Source organism: Epinephelus lanceolatus, chromosome 22 (genome assembly GCF_041903045.1).
Source record: "Epinephelus lanceolatus isolate andai-2023 chromosome 22, ASM4190304v1, whole genome shotgun sequence".
In the NCBI taxonomy this organism is placed as follows: Eukaryota; Metazoa; Chordata; class Actinopteri; order Perciformes; family Serranidae; genus Epinephelus; species Epinephelus lanceolatus.
Genome location: NC_135755.1, coordinates 26293815 through 26321048, shown reverse-complemented (window position 1 = coordinate 26321048; position 27234 = coordinate 26293815). Strand labels below are relative to the sequence as shown.

Here is a 27234-nt window from a genome sequence, read left to right as displayed (position 1 = left end):
TAATCTTTTAACATGGCAACACTTCAGAGGACGCAAGCCACTCTAGAGTTGGGAGTTAAACGTAATAATATTGGTGGGGGCTTTAAAGTTCAGCTTTTTAAAGGCTGCCACACTTCGCATCTACTTTGCGCAGATAAGCAACCCAGTCTTTAATGAACTTTGAAAGCTCTGTTAGAAATTAAAGTTTAAAAAGTCAAAGTTGAGAAACCAATATTACCTTGGATTCTTTTGAAGTATACGTGTTTTTAGAGGCCAGACCTGCTCTCTCTGATGTGTAGAAATGCAAGACTGCAAAAGTGCTTGCTGTTCTGAAAAACCAGGAGGCAGAGTTAACGCACTGCTCTGATTTACCACTGGCTGTGAACTGGTGAACCTTGGAGACTTGTGCAATGGTGGACAAGAAAATCTCAAGCAGTGAACCAGAGCATTAAGTAGGCCTTGCTCTCGTCTACCTTATGAGTAGAGTAAAATTTTGAAGTCACCACTCACTTTTGTTCTGCTAGTTGGGGGTTCTGTGTCCACTGGCACGCCACCTCCATTTGTCTCAAATAATTTGGGGACTAGGAGGTCACCAGTGTTACAGTAGAGTACCATATTTGCTGTCAAGTAGTTGTCAACTCTCTATTTTCTTGCAAATAATATCTGTATCAATGGAGACCAAGTGTATAATTGCAGCCAGATAAAGGCTCTGTTGGTTTTCCCTTGTTGTTGCATAGTCATGAGCGAATTTCTGATATTTATCTGGGCACTACATCAGTAGTTATCATCATGAAGTTAAAACATAATGAAAACCTTATACAACTCATGAGATCCGTTGTACAAAAGCTTAAAACCCCATCTAACTACTAAGAAAATAAAGTAGGCTTTTGCATCTTAAAAGCATGTTCCACCAACTCTATGACCAAACAGCTCAAAAACTTTTCTAAGCAGTTCTGGTAACAGTGTTGTGTTATATCTGTGGCAGCCAATTTCCCCCTCCTCGCTGTTTTTTTTTTTTTTTGTAATTTTGTTTCCTCCCTTTGGAAAGCCTGCACGACTGCACAGCTTGGGGATCAAATTTTCTGGGAGGTAAATTGAATTGGCAAACAGCGGAGGTGACAATGATTTTCTTTGGCACTTCGTTGGCTCATATCGTGCCAGGAAGCAGTCCTTACATGATCTGTTATGAAGCTCTTGTTTGAATTTTGAAGTTTTATCCACTACCTCGTCTTTACCTGCTCAGATCAGTATATGTATCCGTATTTATTGAAGTACGCTGGCACAGGCTGGTGTTGTTTGTGCCTTTTCTTTCACCGGGAAGGTGCCTTGTAATGCTTCAATGTCACTGTGACTGCAAAGTGGGATCTCAGCATTATCTGTTTCTAAAGCCCCTTTGTAAACTGTAGCAGTAGTTTTATTCTATACATCTGTAATAGTCTACAGATGGATACAGTTGAGCAGCCCAAATGACAGGAAGAGCTGAGCAAATGAGGGACATAAAGAGCTGAAAAAAGAAGCTCTGGCAGCACTGTAACACTGCCATACTAGGACGCCTTTTTACTTGGAGAGGAGTCATTTTTCATTGGTGGATCGCTGTCATATTGGTGCCAGTGAGGCAGCTCAATACTGCTCTGTTTTGATGCTCTTTTACTCCAGATGGCAATGGCACAGTTGCATCTGATTAAATTGCACAGTAACATGGTTTAAGATGGGGGCTGATAAAGCCTGTAATTAATAACTGACAGTCTTTGTTTTTGCCACATGCTCGTCTTTTGATGCAGATTCCATATTGTGCCAAGTGTGGTAGCGAAATTAATCTTGGCATCTGTATGGTTTGGCACCCTGGATGTACTGTACACGCATGGTTTTCTTTTTTAAGTGGCTATAATAAGTATTTTTACAACAATATCAAATGAAAATGGGAAAGGGGTCACTCGTAATGACGATCCTACAGAGAGTTATCACCTGAATCTGCACCTTCCATCTGCTTTCCAGAGCTTTTTTACAGAGCAACATTTTTGGCTACAGCAGGCAGCAGTTTTCAGCGAAAAAGCTCTAAAAGTCTCAGACACAGTTAGCCACTAGCTGGGGAACATAATGGAGTATTTAGCACCTGAAGAGCTTGATATTTCCCTCATGAGTTAGTAGAGGTTGGAAGAGAGCGAACTTGTATACTGTTATACTTTAAATCTGCAGGTTATTACAGTCGTGTTGACTAGTCAGACTTGAAAGAAAATAGCTATGGAATTGGTCCCATTCATGTCAATCCCACCTGTAAGTGTTTGGAGTCCGTCCCACTGTCTGCACCAGCCCATTTCAAACTGTGTCTGATTGGAAAATGAATGCTACTTAAATTTTGTAATTATGCTCCTGTCCCGTTAAATGCGATACTGCTATAGCCTGCGGGTTTGGGCCCAGTTCCAAACACTTGGAGTATGAAGCATCTAATCTATTTGAGTCCAGTCTCACTAGATATTCTTCTGCAGTTCAGTGCTTTAGGGTTTGCGTCAATTGTATGTGAAGGGGTGGTAGCTGTGTGTGTTGGTGTTTGCAGTCATCGACGGGTCACCCAAGAGAAACTCTTCAGCTTGAACTCCCTCATTTTCTAATCCTCATTTTCTTCACACGCGTTGTCACCCTCAAACTTGCAGACATACAGATACTTAATGCAGTTCTGCTTGCACCCACAAATTTGCCTTTGCATGACACACATTATCACAAGTGTTGCAAAATAACTGACCTGCCACTCACCCTGAACATAATGCGCTTGCAGTTTTCTCTGTGCCTCTCCTCCTCTGTTCATCCCTTCTGTTTCTCTCATCCCTTCCTCCTCGTCCTCTCTCTCTGTCTTTCCAGCTCAACCTTTTTATCCACACACAAAGATAATTTCTTTCTCTCCATATGTTTCTCATTACCTCATCTCCTCGCTGTCTCTCAATCCTATCTTGTCCCTCTTCAATCTTTCATATCAGCCATTTCCTGCAACCTGCAACCCTGCCTTATTTCCAGTGGATGATTTTGTGTGTTCTGTGCACCTGTGTATGTTTACATAGCTGAAGCTAATCAACAAAAAATTGCCAATCCTCCACAAACACCAGTCGACAGGCGACACACAAAACACGCCCCTTCTGAGCTGTCAACATCCCCCGCCCAATCAGAAATGCTGCGGCGTCAATTATATGGACCCTGATTGGCTGACATGACAGGATGCAGCATGGTGGAAAAAAAAGATCGGTGTGTGAGTGTGTTTATATGTGCAAGTGGCAGATTGATGATTCAGCAGGGCTCCTAGCTTTCTAAGGGAAAATCCTGAGTAAAAGAACAATTACCCAATCAGTGCTCTGCATCCAGCACAGTGGGTCAGTGACATGCCAACCAGGCCTCTGAATCATAGTGATGGATGTATTGATTAATGCTGCAAACATATACAAACTATCTGTCTTCCTCTGTCTTCCTGTTCCTTTTTATTTCCTGCTTCGCCCTTGTGTTCATCGCCCTATCTCACCCCCTCTCTGAAACAGGCGGATGTTGGGCAGTCAAGGGATAAGAGGTGGCGTGTGGTCTGAAGGATTTTTGATGATTACTTGGTTGAGGCCTGTTAGTATCAAGCATGTTTGATCACAGAGGCTACCCTCAGCCATAATGAATCACAAACTGCACTGTAACTCACCACAAAGAGCTTTTTCTCCCTGATGTGAGACACTAATAAAGGCGAAACAACACTGCGCTGCAATGAGCCTGCAGGGGAAACTGGTTTCCCTTGAGTTTGTTTATTACTGCGTCTCATATTCTAATGCTTAGCGGTGCTGATACAGGCAGAAACCGCTCCATGCTTCGCTGTCAGACTTAGACTATATGTGTTGCCGTCTAAGTACGAGCTGGTGTTCTTCTGACAGTCATCACCCACGCTGCATTCTGCATCATGATTCACTTGAGCATCTACAACCTACCGCATCTGTTGAGCATAGTTGTAATGCAGACGAACACCTGTGAGTTTGCTAGTATGCTCGTATGCAGCTGTCTGAGAGGTGTTGCCAACATGCGTAGCGGGTGCTCTTACAAACCGTCTTTGTAAGCTGATGGGTTTAGCAGTCTTGAAAATGTTCAGAAACTCACAGCTGAAGGTTTTATGTGACGCAACTGTCTAAAAGAAACTCAGATTACCGTCAAAGGTCTTTTTGATCTCTGTAATCAGTCAATCAATCATAGAGAAAATATGGCAACTTAATATCAGTTAGTGAACCTGACAGATTACTTGACATATTTTATTTGTCTTAGTGTGAAACTGCTGCTACTATCAGCTGAATATTTCCTGTTTTCAGTCTCTCTGATAGAAGGATTTGCTGCTTCGACAGTTCGTAATTACAAACTAAATATCTGTGGGTGTAGGCCTGTTAGTTCATTCATTCATCTTCAGTAATTGCTTATAGTGTTAGGGGTCGCAGGGGGCTGGAACCTATCCCATCTAACATAGGGCTTACACATAGAGACAGACAACCATTCACACTCACACTCACACCTGTGGCCAATTTAAAGTCACCAGTTCACCTGATGTGCATGTCTTTGGATTGTGGGAGGAAACCGGAGAACCCGAAGACAAGTCATGCTGACTTCGAAACTGTAAACTTCGCACAGAAGGGCTCCCCCACCCTGGGTTTGAACCAGGAATCCTCTTGCTGTGAGGCAACAATGCTAACCACTGTACCACCGTGCCACCACAGACTGTTAGTCAACCACAAATATTATTTTTTATGATTTTCTGACATTTTATTGACTCAGAGTTACTCTATTGACCCAGGACAAGCAATCAACAGATAAATTAATAATGAAGCTAATTAGTAGTTGCAGCCTTGGTGTGATAAATGCCACCCATCTGCTTCTCCATGAAGGTTAAACTAAATCCATTTCATCTTGCAGAGCTGAACAGGTTGTAGCTCTTGCTTGGATGGGGCACATAGCTGTTGGTGAGCACTTTTTCTGATGGGATTGAACATCTTGAAGTTTAGCGTATGTATGTAAATCCATGCCCTCTTTTCCTTCTCCATCTCGAGGGCTTTTCCACAAAGCAGGATTAGCCAGTTAGCCTGATAACTTTAAAAAGTGCTCTGTGAAATTTTGTTAGTGATTCCCAGTCCGCACAGCCAAGTATTTCTTAACGTGACATTCAAATTTAGTTTTATAGATTTATATCAGCGTTGCCGAGAGAGTGGAATAATCTTTCACAGATACGTGGCTAACTTTCTAATCCTGATTTTGTGAAATTCCCTGCAAAGGCTCATGGGTCCTTAAATCAGTATTGGTTCAAGATATTTCCTAAACCTACAGATACCTTCATCTTTCATATCCTCCACTCATCCCTCTTTTCTTCTTCATGCTCTCTTTCATCCCTCATTTCCCACTTGTGTCTCCCCCCTAGTCACACAATTTCACATTTGGCTCTCCCCCATTTCCCCTCCCTCCCCAAAACCATCCCTCCGTCTGTCTCCAGCGGTTGCCGTGGTTACAGTTTGTTCTGCTCATCAGGCGCCTGCTGTGCCTAAACAGACTGTCAACAGTTTAATTACTCATCCTCTCATCCTTCTACCCTTCCTTTACTTCTGTACTACAGTCCTGCTTGTTACTTCCACCTCTGACTGGACAGCCTCTTAGTCACTCGTCCTGTCTGTGACAAACTCTTTATCTCTCCTCTCATCATGTTCGTCTTCCATCCTTTTACTTTTTATTCCTCTCCCGTCCCTCTTTCCTACTATGTTTGACTGCTAACAGTCTAATTACTCATCACTCTAACACATTACAGTTTAATTCCATTCATTCATCCTCCCCTCCATCTCTCTATCCACCCATCCCTCGTCCTCAATATGTCTGTGCTTTATTAGCGTAGTTTTCTTTATCAGACATTGTTATTCCTCTATTCCCTTATCCCCACCCCCTCTTATCATCTACCTCTCAAGTGTCATCACTCGGCTTTTCATTCTTCATTACTCAGTCTCTCTCCATCCTCTGAGTGTTCCTCCCTATCTTAAACAGCCAGTCTTGTAATTACTCCTCTTCATCACGCTATCGTTCCATACCTCTCCGTCCATCATCTACCACCCGTTTTCTCAGCTGTTGACAGCAGCCTGATGTCTCATCCTTTGATCCTCGCTCCCTTCCTTAACAGCCCAGCCTTTCACTTCTCTCCCTCAGCCATTTGTCATTCACTCGTCCATCCGTTCATCCATCAAGTGCCACCTTCCTGACATTGGCCACGTCTCCCTTGTTTCAGGGTTTCAAATCTTCCACTTCTCGCCTTGATTGAAAGCTGGTTGAAACAGAGAGGTGTGTGACATCCTACATCCATCATTCATCATCATCTTTGATGTCTTTTTATGCATCTGTCCTTCTCTGTTTCATGTAATTATATCCCTGTTATCACCTCCCTTGTGACTTTTTATTCCTTAATTGACCATGATCAAGCCCTCCCACCAACAGCTAGTTCTCTGCATGGAAGCTGTGTGTATTGGTATGCATCATGTTGTTTTTTAAACTCTAAACAAACAAAAAATACAAGTGCAAATGTGTAAGAAATGGATTAGACAATGTGTTTGTCTGCTTTAAAGTAAACCACGAAAGTTAGTATGTCAGACAAACTAGCTTTTTACAGTTAGTAGTGACCTAACCCAGCTTTACTTCCAAGGCTAGCAGCATTGCACGATACAGTTTTTTGTTGTTTTAAAAAAAAAAACCTCAGCTAACATCCTGTCCTTATCAAAGTTTAGGGTAACGTTTAGAGCTGTGTGTGACAACAATTTGCTCAACTTAGTCTGTTAGCCAGATATCATGTACATAATCATCAAGTGCAAATGAAAAGTCCCTTTGCAGGATTCTATCTGTAAACAAAACAGCTACAAACACTAGAAAGTCAGCTTGAGACCACGTTTCAACCAACTCAAGGTGCGAACATTAGCTCAATTAGCTTGCTAGCTCATCGAAAATGCCATTGTCAGTTGTTAGAGTTTAAAATCAGCGGTTGCTGGCTAGAAATGCAAACCCTGCTTTTGTCTACTTCTGTCTAAATCAAGGAGCCATTGTTTAAAATGTAAGAATTTCGTTGGTAAATTAGCTCCCTGTAAGCTGCATAGGTGCCATGTGTGAACTGAAAGTTTGGCTGGCATAGTCACAATGACTAAAGGAGGAGTGACCTAGTAAATTCATTGATCTGCTTTTTTTTTTTTTTTTTTAACTCCCTTTCAATAAGTGGTACATTGCCTGCCATTTTTTTCTCTCTTCCTTCATTCACTTGCCAGTCTGCTCGTGTTGGCAAGGCTCCTACTTTGAACAGTGAGCATCCCATCTGTTCATGCATCTCCCTTAGCGTAGCCTCAGAGTGACGGACACCCGTGGTAACAACGAGCCACACCGAGCATTGACAAGATAATTCGTAGAACGTTCTTTTATTCTGCCACTATTTCACTGTCTGAACCACATGACTTACCTGCTCCGTATTCTTATGACTATCACTAGCAGGAGAGCAAATCCAATTATAGAATTATGATTTGGTTAATGGATATCAAAAGGCCTCTTTGTTAGACTTACAAAAAAAGATTTAGTTATCTTTTCAGAATAAGAGCTGCCCTGTTCAAAGCAAGAGTCAAAATTGCTGCAAACAATCAACAGAGCAAACAATGAGTCCTGTCTGAGTTATTCATAACACTTGTTCATAAAAATAGTTCCACATGTGGGGTTTTGTTTTTAAGACGAATCTCTTTTGTTTCCATGGTAATTAGTGTTCCTCTAAGGTAGAATTTCATTTTTCCCCCAAGTCGTGCCTCATAATTGGCACGTCTATTACATGGAAAAGCCCCATGGTACACCATATTCCCCTTGTAGTTATATCTCTAAATAGCTCATTACGGGTGTTAGTGATCTTTTACAGACTTTTTGGGGTCATGTAAGACTAATTGTAGCCAATGGTGTAACAGTGGAAGGCTCCATAATGATGGCCATCTGTCACTTCTAATTATTTCTTTCTCATCCATCTTTCTATTTTTATCTCCCTATGGTAAATCGCCATTAATTTATCATTTTAGCCCGAATGTGCTTCTTTTTAACCTTTTTTTATTATCTTGTCATTCATCACTCTTAAAGACTTCATGTTTATCTCACTTATGATTTAATCAATCAACTCTTCAGGCTTTTATTTTCTTCTTAATGTCATTTCCTGCTCCTCAAACACTTTGTCTTAATCTTTTCTATTATACTCTCCTCTTCATCAATCCATTTGTCTTTCTCAGCTGCCAGGAGCCCCTCATCATTTCACTCCTTCTTTTCTGATCTACTTTCTTCCGGGCTCGTTTCCTTGTCACTTGAAGAAGTCAGTCACTGCTTCTCACTTCTCCTCTCCTGCAATCCTTTAATCTGACCTCTCTTAGCCCTCAGTGCCCCTAGTGCCCACCCTTCCCATCTCCCTCCCTCTTGCACTTTCTCTCTCCTCCCATCTCCATTTCTTTCTCATCGCCCTCTTATCCTCCCATATATCCACTCAGTCAGTCTGATCTCCTGTGTCAGTGTGCCAAATCTGTGTATGTGTGCCCGCGCTCAGACACAGCTTACGTAAAAAGCCTCCAACTAAGGGAGGTTAGACCACCACAACACGAACACTCTCAGCCCAGCATCCACACACTCTTACCATGATACACACACACAGACGCACACACAACACGCCAGGTGAGATTACATAAAGGCAAGGTGATGAAAGCCAAGCTAAAACGCACCTAGCGAGTAATCTGATACAGGACAGCTGGCTGACACTCACACACAGAAACACACACAGAAAGAGAGAGATTCTCAGTGTGGTAGGGGTATGTAGAGCAAAAAATAACAGAGAGGGGACTTGGAGGATTAAAATAGAAGGATAAGAAAAGAAAAGCATACAATCATCCATGCCATGTGGGGGAGTTGAGTGTGTATTCTACTCTGACCTTTGCCTCTCGTGTATTTGTTGTTATGAATGCTCATCTGTTCATTATTTATAGGCCTGAGTGTGTGTTTGTGTGTGTGTGTGTGTGTGTGTGTGTGTGTGTGAGAGAGAGAACACCGAGTTCCCTGTCCAGTGAGTGCTGGTGTTCACCGCATTGATGTGCTCAATGATTCAGCACAAGAGAGCTAACCATGCAAACATGAGTTCACCTTTACCGGGCCAATATATGCCAACAGTTTTTGTGTGTGTCTGTCAGAGTGTGTGTGTGTATCTGAAACTGCATGAACGTTACCTTTTCCGTCTGTGCGGCTCTATAATCCGAATCAGCTCCACATGTTATCCAGGTTTGTGTGTGTGTGTGTGTGTGTGTGTGTGTTTGTGTTTGTGTGTATGTGTGTGAGTGTTAAGCACAGATCTCGCCCCAGGTGTTTCTCCTCGTGGTGGGCCAGTGGGGGGAGGTGGGGAAGGATTGGGGGGGGGGCTTATTGTGTGTTTGTGCTGAAACCTGTCCTACTCCCCTTCACACACAGATGCCCCCACACACATCAAAAGGAGGCAGATGTAGGTCAGTGTCAGAAAACCAGAGAGTTGCAGAAATTCCAATCCCACAATATCCTCTTAGGCTTCTATAGATGAAGAAAACCTGGAAAATCCCGAATTACTCGCTCAATCCTGGTGTGGTATTCCAAAATAGAGACCTCAGTTTGAGAAGAAATCCAAGAATCCACTTCTCTTGAAATCCTATTTATGGTGTTTTCATATGATTTCCTCATGGCCGTATTCAACTTCTCTCTATATGTGGAGCAGTTCAGTCAACAGAGAATAGGAATCCTGGAGTCAGTAGCAATCTTCACCTCCCCTCCTCACCCCCTTCCTCCTCCTCCTCCTTCCTCCCCACCTTCTCACGCTCCCTCTCTCCTTTTCTATTCCTCCCCCCTCACTCATACATCCCCATTGCTTCTTATTTGTTCATCTGACTCTGTGGCTGTCTTCTATTGCTTCATTCTTTTACACGTTCAGTCCCCCCCCCTCTGCTTTCTCTCATCCCCCACTTCCCGGAGTGATTTCCAGGGTGTGTCACTGGGGCTCTCTGCACTCTACGCGGTGTGATCCGCGTTTGTTCTCCCACATTGAATTACTTGTTCATTGATGACCTTGGAGGGCGGTGCAGAGAGTGGAGGTTTGGGAGTAAGCCGGAGAGATGGAGGGCTGAGAGAGAGACCTGCAAAAGAGAAACATGGTAGAGTGTGAAGAGAATGAACTGTGTGCACCCTACATGTGTTCCATTAATGCTGTCTTTACCCTCCGTGTGTGCACTCACATAAATCACACAAACATTGGATTGAGTCCATTTTCACTTTTTTGTCTCATCGTTCTTTCTCTCCTCCACCCTCCTGACCTTCTCCTCCCCCCCAGATATCCACATCCATCCCCCTTCCCACGATTTGTGCCGTCGATCATTCACTCCTCCCATATGGTTTCTTTAAACTCACCCTCCCCACCTTGCCACCCCGAATATTTTTCCTCTCTGCCCCCCTCCGCCTCACACCTGTCTGTCAGAGAGAATCAATAGTTCTGAGACCCTCTTAATGCCTCTCAGCAGACTGCACTGGCTTGTTCTTGCTCACACAAACACACTCAGGAGCACATGCACACACACAGTCATGCAGCGCATTCACGCATGCTTGAACACACACCACCACCACCACCACCGTCGCCACCACCACCACGCACACATCCACTAAGTAGTCATGCAGTGATACTCTCCTGCAAGCACACGCAGCCTCTGCATCCCCCTCTCACTCAGTCTCTCTCTCACACACACACACACACACACACACACACACACACACATGCACACCCTAATGAAACAACTGGGCTATTGATCAGCGCCATGAATGTCAGACAGTTCAGAAGTCTGCCTCCCACTCTCCACTCTCTGGCCTGTCAATCAAACTCCAAAAGCCGACACCTTTAAGAAGACAATCTCATTATCTTGCTCTAAAGCTGTGCACTCACTCTGTTTTGTGTGTGTTTCTTTGTCGGAATGTTCCTCAGAGTGTGTGTATGTACATTAGTGCAGCAGCTACATATGTGCAGCCTCTCTGTCGGATTTATTTTCTTCACGAATTCAATTGAAAATCCTTTATTTTTTTTCCCCCTTTTCATTGCTGTTTATCTGCTTCTCCTCCTCCAGTGTAGACTTTGCCACTTCAAAAGCACCGTACACCTAGTTGGTGTCTTTTATCCATTTTTTCTAGTCTTTTTCTGGTTCTTTCATCATGTCTTTTCCCGCTTTTTGCTCTCTGCTAGATGAAAAGGTGGAATTACTAACCTTGTTTTCCGAATCATTCCACCGCGACTCCTGGAACGGTCACATCTCCCTGTCTCCGCGGTTCTCTCTCTATCTCAGCTCCGTGGAAAAACACCCATCTCTCTCTCTCTCCTCTCTCTCCTCTCTATCTCTATCTCGCACTGTCTATCCCCCTCTCTCTTTCCCTCTCTCTCTCCTCCCGCTGGTCGTCCCCTCACTCGGTCTCGACAGCTGCAGCACTCTGTCTGCCTCCTCTGTCTCTCTTCCGTCAGGCTGTAGGCTGATTGAATTTTAAGTCATGTTAATCCCACAGAACAGGTACTGAATGAAGGAGGGGACACTGCAAAAAAAAGAAGGGAGAGCGAGAGAAAAAAAAACAGAATGCAGGGAGTAAGCTGCCTTGTATTTTTAGAAATCTCCGCTTTCCTTCAGGGAGGGTTTTCTTCAGCTTTTTTTTTTCCTTTACTTGTCCTGCCTCCACGCAGTCACTTCACTCTATCTATCCATTTTATCCTCTTGCTTTTTTCCGGAGTCTTTTGGCTTTCTTAGTCCTTATTGGGTGGAAAAGTGTGTGTGATTCCCAAGGAGGAGCAGAAGAGAGGACCGTGATCTGGCTCCGGCAGCGGCAAGCAACGGACTGAGAGAGAAAGAGAGAGAGCGAGCGCACGAGAGAGCGAGAGAGAGAGAGAAAGAGAGAGAGAGAGAGAGAGAGAGAGAGAGAGAGTTGGAGGAAGAAGGAAAGAAAAGAAGACAGATGGAATCCTGTAGGAGAAGGAAAAGGGGAGGTGAGGAGGGAAGGATGAAACAGAGGGAGAGGGTAGTAAAGAATATGGAGGGAAGTTATTGAAAGTAACAGAGTCCAGTTTTGAGGTTCTTGGATCTTACTTGAAAATGTTTAATTTGTGCAGATGTTTACTATACAAATATTGTGCTTTTTGTTGTAGATTTACTATCCAACAGTATATAGTTGTAGCTCCACCATGACCAGCTTTAAAATGACAACACAGCTTATACTGTACATTAAAGCATAGGTATGGTAATATTCTGTGTGTTTGTTATTGTCGACAAATCCCATAAAAACGCCAAAACAAACAATAACCTCCTTCCACTTAAGAAGTACTGCCGTTGTAGTCAGCACCTGATCTGCTTTATTCCTCTGTATCATTACTGTATTCCAGAAAACTATTGAAAACACATCAGTGAGCTACAACATTGCACTGGGTGACTACAATGATATGGGGTTTATTTAATGTCCCACATACACTGTCCTGGTGCTGTCAATACTCAGTAGCACACCAAATGTGGATTAAACTAACAAATCACCCCCAAATCAAAAATACTTGTTTATATTTTTCCTCTTACCTGAAAGTGATTATGAGCTTTCAGTGTTTCCCACAGAATTGGAATCTATGTGTGACTTTGGGGGGTTGAAGGTAGCAGCTGATGATTGCCCATCAGGTGTTGCTGCCATTCAACATAGCGCTGAAGGACAGTCTTCTTAAGCTGCTCACCTCCTGCTCTCTCTGCCTGGTTAGCACAAGCTAACACAGCACAATGTAATGTCATCACTACTCATTATATGTTGCAACTTGGACAGAAACCTCGCAGCTGTGATTCACATCCAACACCAAACTACTAATCTCACACGGACACTGAAATGGCTAGACTCTGTCGGTAAATCTGTTAATAATCGTTGGGTGATATTAGCTGTGTGATGCTAACAGTTAGCCCTGTCACTGTGTGTTCTGACTGTGTACCAGGCACAGAGGTCCGATCCCATAGCAGTAGTCTCATGATAAACACAGAGACAGAAAGGTGCTTAGTGAAGCCATACACTGCAATCAGCTCTACACTGAAATTAGATTTTACCTGTTTAAACAGTCAAATTTGCTGTAAAGTTGAGGTGACTGGACAAAACTACAAGGTTGCACAGAATTCATGGAGATTGGCTGAATTTGCATTAATTGGTGGGACCTAGATGGCACTCTGCCTGTGGTGCTCAAAGTGCCAAAAAATACATTTGAAAAACTCACCAGCAACATCTCTTTCCAGAAATCATGACCCATTGACTCCAAATTATCCACAGACCTGGTTGTGAGCAGTTTCGTGTGGGAACTACTTTCTTTTGGGGCAAACTGTTGCTTTGAATGTGCAGTTGAAAATCGTTCCTAATAAATACACAGTTTGCTACACACACTACTATACACTGTCAATACTCCTGTTTGAGTAACATTTGCCAAAACTACTGTGCCTGCTGTTTAGGTTTTTGTGTGGGGGATATTACTGAGCTTTTTAAAATATAAATAAATAAATGAAAATAAAACTTTTGGAACAGTTTTTAAAGATTTATGTCTGTAGTAGAGCCAAAATGGCTTGGGGATTCGTGCAACAAACCAAAGCATAAGCATTGAGAAGCAGACAAAAGCCTGGCTGCTTTTGGTCTTTTCATGAAAATTGTCGACAATAAGAAAAAGAAACAGTAAAGGGTTCAATAACAAATTAAAGGGATGACCTGTGCTCCACTATGAGAGAAAGGGTTTATGTCGAGTAAGTCATAAATAAAGGCATCGTCGTTGTGTCACACACAAAGTGATCAAATAAGCATCAATTATAAAAATCTGTTAATGTATAATACTTTAACCCTCATCAAAAGGCCATTCTGCACATTCCATAATTGTACTTCTAATACTTTAAGTACATTTTGTGATAATACTTTACTTTTACCCACGTAACATTTTTAATGCAGACCTTTACCTGTAAGAGTATTTTTACACATTGACTTTACTACTTTTGCTTAAGTGAAGGATCCAAGTACATGTTCTGCACAGATGGAGAGTTGGGGGAGAGTCGGAGGAAGGAGAGATGGAGGAAGAGCAGGAGATAAAAGTCGGCTGGTATGACAAGGGGAAGCGGAGCTCTCGGCGCCTCAAGCAACTCTGGGTCAGACGGGGATGAGAGGGGGAGCAAAGACGGATGATTAAGAGGGAGTGAGCACATGATGTGAGGAAAGAGAGGTAGAGAAGAGAGAGGAGGCCGAGGATCTCTGGGGCGTAAGGGAGATAAGTGAGGAAGAGAGGGGTTAGTGGGGGATAGAAGGGAGGAGTGGATGGAACGATAGCATGGTGATAGGAACAAGTGTAGCTGATACGACTTCAAACGGTGGTCGAGTGCTTGATTTCCCCACCGTGTGCTGATGGCTGCTGGAAATAGGCGTTTAATGGATACTGGCTGTGGGTGCTAGTGTGTGCGTCAGTGTGTGTCCCATTACTGAGGCAGAACCTCGAACGTTGAAGATATTGGATGCTGGAATTAAGTCGTTTCCAACATTCACGCAAGTGCAGGTCCGTTTCGTCAACAAAATCACACACTGGAGATGAAGCATCAGAATGATGGGAATGGAAGATGGTTGAAAAAGAGATTTGGTTGTGTTATGGATGAATTGGTTTTTCATGTATCACAATTTGCACTCGTTTTTGTCCTTCATTCAATTGTTGATCTTCTAAATATTTATCAATCCGTGCCCCTCCTCGTCTATCCTTACCTTTGAAGTATTTCCCTCTATCCCACTTTCACGCATCTCCATGTTTCTTTCTTGAATTTATTTTTATCCTTTGCTTTCCCCTCTTTACTCTAACTCATTTTTTTTGTCCAGCTGTGGGCCAGTGTATTTTTAACCTAGTAAGCCAGACCTCCCTCAAAGCAAGGTCCAGCAAGGAGAAGTTTGATATATCATTTCACCCCGAACGTATCCCGTTTACTGCGCGCTGCTTTATGGCTCGTTGATTTTCAATTAATCAAACCTCTAGTGGTTTGGCACCCAGTCCTCTCATCAGGGAAAGTGACCTTGCTGAATGAAATAAACTAACACGACCTACTGCTGGGTGATGGATGAAGTGAGTTCACCAGTCAGGAGAAAATCTCATTACTGACTGGCTTGTTAGTTATAAGGAATGTATCCACCACTTTAATACAGGGCAACTCACAGTCAGTTTACTTGTGGATATGATTACATTTTTATGAAATGCAAGCAGCCATGAATCTGAAGGGCAAATGTCAAAGATTTTGTGCCCTTAGAACACTTCCTGTGAGCACAGATCAATCGTGTTAAAGTCAAGCTCACAGGGAGAGGTCTTTTTTTAGTCTCCCTAGGACTGAGAACTAAGCAGAGAGATTGGCAGGATCTTTTTTAGTTCATTCTGAGTAATTCTGCACTTAATCAGAAGGAGGGCAGACCTGTTCTGGTTTGGTCAGGCCAAATTAGCCCTCAAAGTGAAAACTGTTGCAGGGGGAGTCGGCCTACTGACCCCGAGCTGAACGGATCCATCCACTCCTTTTTTTTTTTTTTTTTTTTTTTTTTTTTATTGCAAATTGGTTCAGTGGTCAATAAAACATCTGGAAATATCTCGAAGTCAAGTATGTATGTGGCTCATTTAGGTGCATGCTAACACTTAAGCAGATGGCATTTGTTTTGATAACTGAATCTGCTTTGAAGTGAGTTTACACCACATGGTATCTTAGATGTGCATATGTTTCTTTAACATAATCAGGCTTTAGTATGACCCTCAGTATTTGGACATTCACACTGTTTTTCTCTATACTCCAGTACACTGGAAATGAATGCAATAATGACCATGAGGCTTCAGTTGTCTTTTCAGAAGAGATGTGAATAGTATACTAGATGGGAACATAGACTGTTTAAAATAATGGACATAGCTTGGTTTATGGATTCCCATTTTGGGGCTTTGAGTTTGGCATTTTGCCTGTTGCCATCTTGAATTTTTGGAGCCAGGAATCACTATATTAGCACAAGAAGGTGGAGTTACGGGGGAGTGAGGGTTAGGGTTGTCGTAACTACTAAAATTAACTAAAGAGACCAAAACTGTTGTTGGTACCAGGCTATAAACATGTTTATTTCTTCTGTAAAGTTGGGCATTTTAATAGTGTCTATGGAGATATACTTTGTTTTGGAGCCAGCCTCTAGTGGCCATTTGATGAACTGCAGTTTCAGGTACTTCCCCCATTGGCTTCATCTCTAAGCCTCGGAGGTTGCTGCTTGGATGTGAACACTCAAACACCAAGCCGAGGTCCAGCTACCTCAAAATATTCTCTAGGAGTGTTTGTAACCTCTGGTAGTGCTATGGAGCAGTTTTTCCATGAGAGGGTGCTAATTTTGCTTGTCTCCTGCACATGCACGAGCGTGCATTTGACCCGACTTACAGTCCTGCTAATGTTTCCAGGCTATTCCACTGATCCACAGGTGGCAGTAATGCAGCCACATGCTGGCAAAGGCAAAGAAACGTGGATGTAAAGCATGCAGTATACCTATAAATCTGCTTTGCAAATGTTCTATGAGTAAGGAAATGTATCCAAAACATTTGTTAGACCTCGAGGATACACACAACACACTTTGTAACAGTGGATGTAAACGTAACTGTTGTTTGTTTACAGAAGAGTCCACAGGGCACCTTTTAGTCTCATAGTCATTGCCTCATTTTAAATCCATTGTGCTGGAGTCAACTGTGGGAATACTTAACAGATTCCGTGGCCACATTTTACTTTACTTTTAAGACTGGAAAGAAAACAGCTGAAGTTGTATTTTTCTGAATGTTGCAACGAGCAGAAAGCAGATAGGTAGTACAGAAAAGTGTAGCGGAAGAACATGTCCTTGCCAGCAGCAAGAATGTATATGTGTGTGTGAGAGAGAGGAACAGAGAGGACACTTTTTTCACTAGATGGTTGAGATTTTGAGGAATTTGTATCTTTTCGTTGAGCTACAATTACTCCTCTCCTCCACTTAATGTCTGTCTGTCATTTGGCTGGTTTGTCATCAAGTGAGTGATTTTTTTTTTCTTGTGCAAATGAGTCACTGAGTTTGTGTAACACAGTGGCTAAATATAACAATAACAAATGTACTCAGTTTGCACCTGTGCACACATACAAGTCACCCATTTTCATCAGTGTATCGAATGCTTCCATTCACACACACACACCCACACATGAACTTCACAGATGGACACACATGGAACATACATTTATTTGCAAGCAACACACAACACTCTCACACACACACAACCAGAGCATGATTGAACATAAACACTCACTCAGAGACTGGCATGATTGCATGATTGCGCACACGGTAATATCAAACAAATCAGGACACAGCCGGCACAGTTAGACACACACCTCTTACAAGGCTAAATGAAAGAACACGCACACACACACAGACCTGCACTTGCTCAGCTGTGATGTCAGGGGTAAATGGTGTGGAGGTTTAGATCGAAGGGCAGATCCCCCTCTATTTGTCTCAATCTAGCGATAATGAGAGACAAGGACAGACTCACACAGTCACACACACAACAGCCACACAACACCGCCTTCTAATTTTGCTCTTGAAGCCATTTGCACGTCATTGTGCTTTTATTTCTTTCCTCTGCATTAGTAATAGTGTCTCCAAATGATTTCCCGGTTACTGCTGGCAGACCGTTTTGCCAGCTATCGGCAGCAGTCAATGAAGTACAAGAAAAACACGCTTGGTCTCATTTGTCTGTATTGCTTTAAGTGTAAAACCTTGACAAATACACTCAGATGCAAAGACACTGGGCTGAAATGACTTCAGGGATATGTTGGTTAGAGGAAAAGAATCAAACATGCAAGCTGAACGTTTCCAAGCGTAAGTTGCTTTAATGCATTATGTGCTGCTGGAATTTACAGTGCAAATACGAAACAATGGATAAAAAGCAACTAATAAAACTTTCTTTGTGTGTGTGGGGCTATACAAATGGGTCTGTACAGAAAGGCAATGGGCTGTGCAGAAAAAAAGGCTGTTAAATGTTGAAATACAAAGCTGGGAGGTGCAAATGAAAAGATTGCAAATTAGATTTTGTTTGTTGATTGTTTCCCCCTGAAATAAGCGTCAGTTTCTTGGCATTAGTTCTGTTAGAAATGCAGGGATGTGTGTCTGTGTGTGTATCACAAAAAGAAGCAGAGTGCATTGACAAATTTACATGCATATAATTATCAGATTATAGCTTATAATCAGCGCGAAGAACTAGTCCAATGATTCTTTTATGGACTGCATATTAAACTGTTCCAATAATAACCCTGTTTCTATGCTACGATGCACCGTTTTTTTCCCCTGTCATCATAATGCTATGGTTCACCCTGGCTATCTTTGTTTGAACACTGCAGCAAAACTCTGCTTGGGGTTGTTCTTTTAACATTATCCAGCATACTGAGATGTTTTCCCTGAGATGTGCCACTCTGTCACTGAAAATTGCACGCGGAGCACCGAAAAGTTTGTTTGTAGCCTAGAGAGTGCTCCTCAAGACAATGCAGTGGAAGAGCGGAGTCAAGTGTCTCACCAGCTGACATCTCTGGCATGTGTCATCAAGCAGTTGGAGTGCCATGTGTTGCAAAATTGCTGTTAAAACTCCAGCAGAGAGTCATAGCTGGATTAAGGTGTTTACATGACTAAAATGCCCTTAAATAATACATCTAGAATAGCACATCACTTGCTGTTATTAAGCTTTTTCTAACTATGAGAATAATTGCATTAACAGAATCAGAGCGTGTTGTTTACATGGGCTCCACCTCAGTCACATTACTACTTTAATCGCATTATGATTGGATTATGGGCTGTGCGAGTAAACATAGCTAATAGACCTTTCTCACAGTGGGACATTTTTGACTTGTTAAATGCAGGTGTAACTAATAACATTAATAAATGACTGCTTTCAGTTTAGGTGTGCCAGAGCCTCTCTGTTGCTCACTGGCATAGCTTACTGGCACGACGCACTGGACCGTCATTAAATAGAGCGGCCATTTCAGCACCACGGTCAGCGCACATGAGCTGTACACCCTGCCTCATGATAAGAGCGCACACAGAGTAGTAGGAGGAGGAGCAGGCGTCCTGATCAGATGTGAAAACCTATAAATACTGCGTAGAAAATCACAGGCAGCCATGATAAGGCTATAAATATATTCAAATAAATAATGCATGATGTTCTGTGCGGAGAAAATCTTGACAGTCATAGTACATTCTGTAAATAAGAGGCGGGTATTAGTCATGTGGTGTTCTGGGCTCCCCTGGTCCCTGAAAATAGAGATGTTTTAGGATTTAAGGCATCATACTGAGCCATAGATGGAAGGGAAGGATTAAATATGGTCTTGTTGGTTGAGTCAACATTTCTATATTGGTTAGCTTTTTAAATACGAGTCCAGTGATCATTGCTCAATATCTATTAGTGCGGCATGGATGAATCACCGTTAGCTTTTTAAATAGGAGTCCAGCCATCGTTGCTCAATATCTATTAGTGCGGCATGGATGAATCACCTTTTCACTTCTGACAGTAGTCATCAGTGCAGAGAGCACATTAGATGAGATGCATTACTTTGATGCTAAATGGAAACTGGTTGAATTGAATGTGATAACGCTGCTTTACTTTGATCTCTAATAAGCAACATGTGCCTCGGTGAATCCTGTTTTGTGTGCCCATGTCGCCTGTCATCTAAAGTAACCCTGAGGTAGTTATTACATGTATAGCAGATGTTTGTATTAATTCAATAGAAAAATTAACTAAGAAGAAAGATATTAGCAGAACCTGGTAACTCTGAAATAATCCAGTGTAGTTAGCTGCATAATTTGGCCTTTATTCATATAAAGTGCACAATAAAAAGTTGGTTGCTGTATTGGGGAGAATGGTCAGAAGGTATTTATTAACTGTAAAAAGAAATCTAACCTAACTGTCTATGAATTATGTAATCCAATTTTTCATATTTACCTTCGTGTTACAGCTGTATTTGCTTTGTAACTGCTTACCAAAACATTTGATCTGATTTCTAACCTATTGTTGATACTCGACCGGAGTCCTCGTTTATAAGTGTTGTATACACACACACAACAGGACCTTAAGTTTAAGTCCACTTGTTTGTAAACTCTGACACATGAGTTTGAACGTCTTGGAGACAGTGGAAATTGACGACGCAGATGGTGAGGTGGTGAATTGAAACTGGAATATAGAAATTAAATATGAGAAGAATCATCATACGTTAATCATCCTTCTCTCACATCTAATATCACTTCATGTCACATGTTACTTTTCGATCCACTCTATCCAAGCACTGAAACCAGCAGGGTTATCTGTGCTTGTGCTAGTGAGCCAAAACCATTCCACAAGCACCTGTTAATTGTAGAAGATAAGCCATCTCAAATCAAATTCCACTCAATATTTCATCAGTGCTATCTTACATCACATTCCCAACCCTTGAAGTGCAGAGGAAATGGCTGGACTTTGCCACTGACACTTGGGGTCAGTTGTTGAAATGGTGGACGGTGCCAGGATGTGGCAGGATTCAGGAAACTCAGGCTTTCCCTTCCCCATTATTAAGCATGGAATATGCTGAGTCCTTTGACCTTAACTACATTAACTAACTGATGAAATGATCATTATCATTTATAGAAATCCATAATCGAATTGCATAACAGAGCATCAGTAGTTTTCACTATAATCTCTAATTCTGTGCACAAATCACCAAGTACAATTTTAGTTTTCACATAGTTTTTGTCTGTAAAATCACTGCAGTGACCACAAGTGTGCTGTCGGCACACTCAGCGCCCTGGAGACACCCCGATGGCTGCCACACACACTCTGCCTTCTCCAGTCAGCTCATCCAGAACACCTTCACCACCTGCACATATGGATTGTGTAAATTAGCAGAGTCTGGGAATTAAGGCTCTCACACAATCATTACGCTCTATATCCTCATTATGAGTTCTAATCATAATGCAAGCCAAGTTCACCATAACTGAAATAAATAAACTGTGTTCACCTGTTAAACTTCCATCTTTAGGTGATATCCCAGGGTGGGGGATACAACCAATTGTTGCAGTCATTTTGGCAAGATGTGGAGCAATCAGTCTGATTGATGTAAACGTATAAATACTGCATTGGCATTCAGTTGTTGCCATGATTACTATGCATCAGCAGAGTGTGGGCACGTAGAAGGGAGGATATGAGGTGTTTGGACCCACGTGTGGACAATTCCAAGTTGATTTGGGATTTATAAAAGGACATTACGCACTGGCTAAAGGTTTTATAAATCAGAAGGCTTTTTGGTATATGTACATTTCCTTATTTGTTCCTACGCAAACATTAATGTTGATTCTCCGCAGAGTTTATAAATAAGGTCCATGGTCTTTGTGTTTCTTGCCACATTATGATCACCCCTATCTGCTCTGTGAGGGAAAGCATTTGTTACTGACAGTGTTGACACTTTGAGAACATTTTGTAACATTTGCAGCCCAAACCTGACACAAAAATGTGTTGGATTTTTGAGTGTGCAGGCAGTACTCGCTAATTAGCCTGGCAAAGGGTTGCTCAGTGTGCAGCTGTAGTAATTCTAAAGGATTTGAAATTGAAAGTCACACCTTGAGAATTTGGCTGTAGTGCTATGGTTACCTTTTATTTTGCTTCATTTTTGTGCTGTTTATTTTCCCCAGGCTCTTTCTACTCTGTAATGCTTCACATTTGTCGTATGCTGCACCTTTAGGGTTTATATACTTTTGGCCCACTGTTTCTTTTTTTGCACCTCAATTGATTTCAGTTTTTTATTTCACTGCTCCTCAGACCATTTTAAACACATACACAGTGGCCTCATACATAAAACCAGACGGCTGCTGTATGTTGCTCTTTACAAAAATACCACAGCTTTTGATCTCTTTAAACTTTGACTCCAGATCCAAAATGAGTCACAGGCATTTTTGGACAGTTCCAGGAAAATGTAATTAGATGTCAAATGTAAACAGTCTGATAATGGAGGGTAAAGTATGTAGATTATGTACCTGAAGTGAAATAAGGGTTTTATTCTGAAATGTTCATTGCATCTGAGAGTTTTGTGTAACAGCAGTGGATCATGATTTCAGGTGATTGTTAATTAGAGCTGATTGCATGTAAATTAAGAATTACCACTGCTTTTAAAATGTACCCAGAGCAGAAGTTAAATTGATAAAATTATAGTTACACATTTTGCTTTAATATTATCAAGTGATCATGACAGAAATAACAGAATTTCTATTGCAGGTTATTAGTAATGAGTTACATTTAAACATCACCCAACCCTGGGTCTCTACACACTGTGAGGTCTCACAGCAAGACTATGAATCCCAGAGTTAAAAAACATTTTCAAAAACTTGAATCTAACCCAGCATGCTGTGAGTTTGTTCATTATAAATACACCAGTGACTCTCGTCGGGGAGTTAGCATTCATAGCACATCGATGAAACCTGCTGCTGTGCTGGCGGTAGAGACAATATTAAACCACACATCAAGCCTGAAACAAAAATTATATCTCACTTTTGGCAGGTCAACAAGTTTCCATTGACATGAGTAACAGTCAACCAAAAGAAGTGCCATTAGAACTTGCTATCATCAAAACCCACCGCCTGAAGCTCATCTGCTGACTGAAATAGTGCACTAAAATGATTCAGCATGTATATCCAAATTAAATTTATCACACTGCCAGTAGTTTGTAGCCTGACAAGTGCTCTTTTCCCTCTTAAAAAGATAATCTGTACAGCAGATCTTCTGTTTTTGTTGTAGACTATCAGTTTATATTGTGTTTTTTTGGTCCAAATAGGCTCTGGTTCTACTTCTGGTGCATGTCTATGTGATAGCAGTAGTAACAGGGTTTATTGAGCTGGGATCCCAGAGTGAAACTATGAATTCCCAATGTTCTCCTCAGGTTCTAAAAGGTTGAAGCTCTCCTGCTGCTTTATGCTATCTCAAAACTCTCTAGAGGAGCCCTGGTTCAGTGGTTTATGTTTTTTGGAGGTAGTTGTTGATTCTCAGAAATATCAGCTTAAAGATGGAGTATATGTTGCTGCATTGTAGAAATAAAATTAAAAAAAAAAATAGGAAAAGTGTTGTGTTTGATAGCATGTGACTGTCATATGAAAAACATAAATTCTGGTTGAATTTCTTTCCCTGATTTTGCAACGTTGTAAGAGTGAGATGATCATTCACAAGTTCAAGTATAATTAACACAGAAGACCAACCACCTGCTAACAGAGTCGGAGCCGACACACTCTGTGGGTTTGGAGTACATCACGAGTCGTTTAATGCGTCACAGGCCTACCGCTTAAGGATTCCCAAAATACCACTAAGTAGCTATCTGTTTTAATAAGGCTGCGTCTCAGGGTCCCTGAAAGACTTTGAGACAGCCTTACTTTTAGCTAGTTCAGCACCACAGTTGTTGGTAGCAGATGAGTCTGAGTCACACTATTAAAGGATGACACATCACATATTAGTTATGATTCCTGGTGAGAGCATTTCCCTCGGTGGTAAAGACGTTGTTTCAAGAATACTTACACAAAGTCATTTTGTGACAGGAAGAGCATTCAGTGGGTTATTTAGCGTCAGTGTCAAGACATTTTCCTTTGTTGTATCCACTTTCACTTACCTTGCCTCATCACCTCTTCCGCTTGCATTTTCCTACATTTCCCAGGATTACTTTAAGCAGTCCCTACAGAAAAGTGTGAACCCCTGTAATCGACATACGTGGCTCAAGCTGTGGTTATATTTCAGAGCACTTGAGGAAAAACTGTCAGTTATAACACAGCATATTTTGTTGCTGCAAAGCATTTGCTTTTTAGACTGCTGACAAATTGACAAGTGCTTTCACAGTAAATGAGTTCTCTCTAAGGTGTTGAACATCGGGGCAAATTGGTGAGTTTAAAGAAGAGCCTTTGCTCAATGGGAGCAACTGACTCCAAAAATATTTACTGTGCATGCTTTAGATCTTTAAAATGGAGTTCTTCTATTGCACACTGCAGTTATGCCAGAGACATTTTGACAACAGTGCAAAAGCTGCTGCTGTTATTTCCCCAGTGTCACGCTTTGTCTAGGATGTCTGGCAAGTTCAGTACCATGGACAGCGTCTTATTCAACCCAGAGATGCAGCTGAAACACATGAAGAATGTCCTCCCATTACTGAGTTTCAAAGTCTGTGTCTGACATATCTCAAAGCGTAAATATTACTTTTCCCTTCTCCACAGTTTTATCAAGTGTCTCAGAAATAAACATGGCAAGATTAACACAGACTGTGTGTCATGAAACCTCAGGACCACAGATGCATACAGAGATAGCCTTTGCTAATTAATTTATTCATATTTTTAGCAGATTTCTTTAAACCCTATTACCGTATTTACACTGGAAATAGTTCTGGCCACAGCTTCCCCGATGAACTCCAAGGTGAACATTCTTCTGCTGGGAGCAGTGATAGGAGTTATTACCGGAAAGATCACCAATCAGCCTTTCTATTTCACCGAGGAAAAAGCCCCTTGGCAAATGTCAAACACCGATTCCAGATTTTTAGGCGCAGCCATGAAATAGTCATGCACGAATCTGTTATCTTGGTAATGGGGTCTGGTTGTAAGACAGGGGCGAGGGGTGTGTGTGAGAGGCGAGATGAGAAGTATCCAGACCATGGCTGCTTTTCCTTTTGGAATTAAAAACATTTCTCAGTTATTTCATGGGTTTAAGGGCCCCTGGAATTGGATGAAGATGGTTGTCATGGTGAATAGTCATTGGTTACTTTGAGCAAGCAGAAAAGAGGTAAGAAATAAAAACGGAAATTAGAGAGCAGAAAACTGAGCAGATAATTAAAGCATGACCTTGCAGTTAAAGAAGCAGAGGAAATTGGAAAAAAACACACAGAGGTGAGTTGTGGTCACAGTTGTTATCCGCATCAGCACAGGCTGTAATCATGATTTGCTGACACCTTGACCTGCTCACTCTTCCTCTGGACACATAAACAGATGCAGTTGCACGCGAATAATGATGCAAAGATGAGAGTGGACACATTCATACAGTAACTGGCCTGCTGACCTTCTAATAAACCAATCAGTGGACTGTGGCAAAGTCATTAACGGCAAACTGTGACCAAAACATTTCAGCGGCATGACACTGAGTCACTTTGTGTGTGTGCATGTGTGTGTCCAGATTGTTTTTTCTTTCATCCACATGTGTGTCGCTGTGTGCTTGTTTGTCCATGTGTGTTGTTTTCCAAGCGTTAGGTTCCCAAGAGTCTTCCATTATAAATATTTGCTTGAGTTTGTGTGTGTTTGCTTGCTGCTGCCTTTGGGCTGCTGTAAGAGACAGAGGTGTGTGTGTGTGTGTGTGTGTGTGTGTGTGTGTTTATTTTGGGCATGCCTTGTCTGCTTGAGTAAATTTGTAGCTGATATAAGTGTGAGAGCCCCCCTGCCCCCACATGTCTATGTGAGTGTACGTTCACTCCTCGGGGTGTGTGTGTGTGTGTGTTTTTGTGTATGTGTGTGTGTTGATCTTGTTTATGTGTCCGGGCCAGTGGTTAAGGCGTGACGGATGGGGATAGGGGAGACAGAGGAGGAGAGGAGAGGAAAGACGAATGACCTGACAGCTCCCCTATTCAACTCCTAATCACTGAGGGAGCGTGGAGGCCGTGTGTGACAGAGAGGCGCAGTGTTTGTGTTTGGGGGGGGGAGACGGAGATCAGGTGTTTGTGTCGTGCATGTGTGTGTAATGCAAAGCAACTGTTTGAAAATCCAAACTCAAAATTTGCATCCATGATAATTCTGTATCCTGTTTTGTATAATGCAACTCTACATTTGTCTCCAAAAACTGAGCAAAAATAAACTGACAAAACAGTCTGTTTTTCTAAAGGCAATATAAAGTGTAGTGTATATGTGTGCGTGTGTGTGTGTGTGTGTGTGTGTGTGTGTGTGTGTGTGTGTGAGTGAGAGAGAGAGAGAAGTGAATGGAAAACACTTTCAAGTTGATCACTTGGAAATGCTGAGATAAGAAGACATATTTAGAGTGAAGTGTTGTCAATCCAGATGCTTTTTCAAGAGGTGGGTCTGCATTTGAAGATGTTTAAAGCCGTTGATCTCTACCAGGAGCAAGAACAGAAAAGCCTTGTTTACAAGGGACCTTTGGGTGAGGGAGGGATCCAGGTGAGCTGTAGATCAGAGGCACCCTGCCAACACAGGATTTCACCAAGCATGTTTCTGGCTTTATAGGCAAGAATCAGGATATAAAACCTAATGTGAGCCAGCAGGGAGCCAGTGGAGGAAGTGCAAAGTGACACCCTGAGTTTCCTGTTTCAGTTAGACAAAACTGATACCATTCACAGCTATGTGCAAGTGCATGGTCCTAAATTAAACTCTTCAGGACTTCTCTATGGTTTGTCACTTCATAGCTTCAATGACAGGTCTTTGTTAGGACTCTGGCCTTTTATTTTTTATGTGTTTTAACCTTTATCTATTTGCTTCATCAACATGTAACTGAATGCAAAGAGGTTACATTACGAGGGCGCAGTTGACCCTTTACTAAGTCCCGCCCCTCTAACACAGACTAGCCAACCATAGTATAGCATAGGCTAGCTCCACCAAAGGTCCGACAATAACATCGCCGTGCTCCATCTTCTTACCGGTTTTGTTAATTTCAGTCTGAATCTTGTCCCTGCGGCATGTTTAGTAAAGATACTTGTTGCCTGGAGAGGATGGAAGGAGATATACATTTCTACCAAAATCAAACCCTGAAAAGTGTAGCATTAGCTAGCTAGCTAGCTAGTTACTAAAGGTACAATCTACTGAATACACACTCTACTTTTGCTTTTTAATGATCATGACAAAAGACCTGCCCTGCTCTGCAGGAATCAGTAAAGGAAAAAATGGAAAATTTGCTGATATTCAGTCAGCTGTGTGTCAGTGTGTTTGGCTTCCACTAGAGCTCCCCACCCATCCACCGGCAGAGGTCAGGCACCTGGTGGCACGGGGAGGGACCCAAACACCGTTCATTTGCACACAGTGCGATGACACACTACAGGTTGAATATCGTCAAAGTTTCCGTTTCTATTCATTGTCTTCTGTGGCGATCAGCGGTGATGTGGTGGTTCACTTTTACACTGTGATCTATAGCCTATAGTTCGGCTTTAGCTTCTAACCATC

General features: G+C 42.1%; 2 protein-coding genes across 2 annotated transcripts in view; one reads left to right on the top strand and one right to left on the bottom strand.

The window, feature by feature from the left end:
* The window catches only part of LOC117245655 (leucine-rich repeat and fibronectin type-III domain-containing protein 4), a 37610-nt gene extending 28240 nt beyond the window's left edge, over positions 1-9370 (bottom strand). The window contains exon 1 of the mRNA XM_078164184.1: positions 9231-9370. The gene's annotated coding sequence lies outside the window, so the exon portion shown is untranslated. The remainder of the gene's footprint in view (positions 1-9230) is intronic.
* The window catches only part of pcxb (pyruvate carboxylase b), a 359457-nt gene that overhangs the window by 240967 nt on the left and 91256 nt on the right, over positions 1-27234 (top strand). The gene's annotated exons all lie outside the window — the stretch shown is intronic.